General features: G+C 37.1%; 1 non-coding gene across 1 annotated transcript; it reads right to left on the minus strand.

The window, feature by feature from the left end:
- Window positions 1-2,092: 2,092 nt before the first annotated feature.
- LOC117285537 lies at window positions 2,093-2,230 on the minus strand. The gene has a single exon (XR_004516611.1). It is a non-coding gene; the product is annotated as a small nucleolar RNA SNORA47 (small nucleolar RNA).
- Window positions 2,231-2,537: the final 307 nt, after the last annotated feature.

Genomic DNA, 2,537 nt, shown 5'->3' on the forward strand with positions numbered 1-2,537 from the left:
TATTATTGGCAGAAAGTTAGGTACATAGATCAGTGGAATAGGATGATTTCTGCCAATATTTTGGCTGTTACTAAAAAAATAACAAAATGAAAAAATGGAAATAAAGTATTTGTAAATAGGGAAGGCAGGAGGGGGTGAAGGGAGGGCAGGGATAAGGGGAAAAAAATGAGAACCAAGACCTGTCATGTCAAGGTACAAGATCCCAATGATGAATGTAACTGTACTGTATACCTAAAATGTACCAATAAATTCAATGAGAGAAAAAAAATAACACATGCTGACAAAGATGTAGGGTGTAAAGGAATACTATCCATTGTTTCTGGGAATGTAAATTAGTATATTCACTCTGGAAATTTGTGCCGAGGTTCCTTAAAGTACTAAATATAGAAATACCATATGATTCAGCTATAACATACTTTGGTGGAATGCAAAGTTCACATACAGTAGAAGTATCTATATATATATCCATGTTTATCATGGCACTATTTACAATAGCAAAGTTTGGAATCAGCCTAAGTAACCATCAATAGATGAGGGAATAAAGAAATTGTGTAACTACACAATGAAGTATTATTCAGCAATAAAGAAGAATGAAATCTGTCACTTGAAAGAAAATGGATGATCATCATGTTAAGAAAAATATGCCAGACCGAGGAAGACAAGTTTCATAAATTTTCTTTAATATAAAGTATGATTGAAAAGTACAGTTAATGTCTAAATTAAATTACAGTAAAGGACATATTGCTACTATCATCCCTCAAAATCATCCCACTTGCTTTAACATACATATCCAGCCATTTTTGCCACTATCTGAAGGAGTTCTAGAAATCCTCTTTCATGAATGTTTTTAACTGTGTAGTAATAACTGCCTCCATGTTCTGACTCAATTCCAAACATTTTCCTTTCATTTTGACTTTAGGAAAGAACCAGAAGTCACATAGTGCCAGATCTGGTGAATAAGGACACACTGTAATGTTTTTATGAGCCTGTCTTTCCTTTGGATGACATTTGAATATTTGGTCACATTTTGACAAAAGAAGACTTCCAGAACTGCTTCAGAAAGTGGCAAGGACAATGGGATAAGTGTGTTTGAAGCAAGGCTTAATATTTTGAGGGGGATTAAGGGCAATGTGTTTTTTACAGTAATACATTTTTAATGTAAACATTTACTATATATTCTATCATACCTTGTATGTAGAATATTGGGAGAAAAGGAGAAAGGGAGTGTGAGGAAGAGATGAGAGCGAAAAAGAGAAGATGAAAATAGCAGGACTAAATAGGGAAGAAGAAAGAGAACAAAGATAGAGGATAATAAAAAATGGCTATTTATATATCTTCTGATATGTAGGCATTGATGTGTGTGCTCATAACAACTAAGGGGCTTTAGAAATTAAATTCTACATTTCCCTCAAGAGATTTATTAAATTGCTAGTCTCAAAAGTTGGAGTACGTAGGATGAAATTTCAAGGAACTTTTTTTATGGTCGGTGCATATTAAGGCTATGTAACATTATGGTTAGTAACGCAACAAGATCTTGGTATTAAAAACATTTTCAATGATTCAACATTACCCAAAATATTTTCTACATCTCTTTTTTACTTTAGAGTTCCTTTTCTTTCTACATTGACTCTGATCTTCTCAGAGTTCCCTTTTTATTATTACTAGACATAGAAAAAAATTGGAGATGCTATGATTAGTCACTATGATTTATTTCTTAAATTTAAAGAAAGGTTTAAACTTTCCAGTAGTATCAAGACTACAGATCTGTATTGTGATATGCTTTCTTGAGCTTGGGCTTGAAAACTGCAGTAAACTACAGATTCTCTTACTGGTACCAAAACTGAGTTGTCATCGCTGGAGGGCCCCTCACAGTGCCAGAGGTTACTGCTTACTTTCATGCATGCATTTTATATCCATGCAAGATGTCTCTGGGATTCTTTAAAATTCTGGGATGCCCAGAGGACTTTCACTCATGTGAATGCCATCTGCTATATGAGTTAAAGTGGGCACAGGGTGATAAACACTGGTTCTGATGTCTTAATTCTTTGGACTTAGCAGAAAAACTCATTCAAGTCAGGCAGGCGCAGCACCACAAATGTTGCCCAGAACAGGGCTGCCCCTCTGAGAGTGGCAAAGGGACATCATCTCCCTGGGCAGCCATTTTGCTGTTGGAGGACTTAACCGGTGGAAGGCAGCACAGTGAAGAGCCACCTCACTTTCTCAGCCTCCACACTGGCTGCATTCCAGCTCAGTGTGATCTGTTCAGAATGGATATCTGAAAAGTGAAGAGTACAATCAGTGGTCACAGTGCTGCCAGCCTGCCTGGCTCCAGAAGCTGATCCCGATCCCGAGCTCATTTCAACTGCCCTAACTATGCATAGCAGGTGGGACCCAAAAGTCAACTATCTGGCTTGGAGGAAGAGCCCCTAGGATTCTTCTGCAATAATGGAACCCCAAAAGAGCTCTTACAAACTGACACAAGAAAGACAAGCTACCCAGTAGAAAAATGGGCAAGAAAATGAGTAGGCAAATGACTT

This window comes from Fukomys damarensis, unplaced genomic scaffold (assembly GCF_012274545.1).
Source record: "Fukomys damarensis isolate Sample0158 unplaced genomic scaffold, DMR_v1.0_HiC HiC_scaffold_1, whole genome shotgun sequence".
Classification (NCBI taxonomy): domain Eukaryota; kingdom Metazoa; phylum Chordata; class Mammalia; order Rodentia; family Bathyergidae; genus Fukomys; species Fukomys damarensis.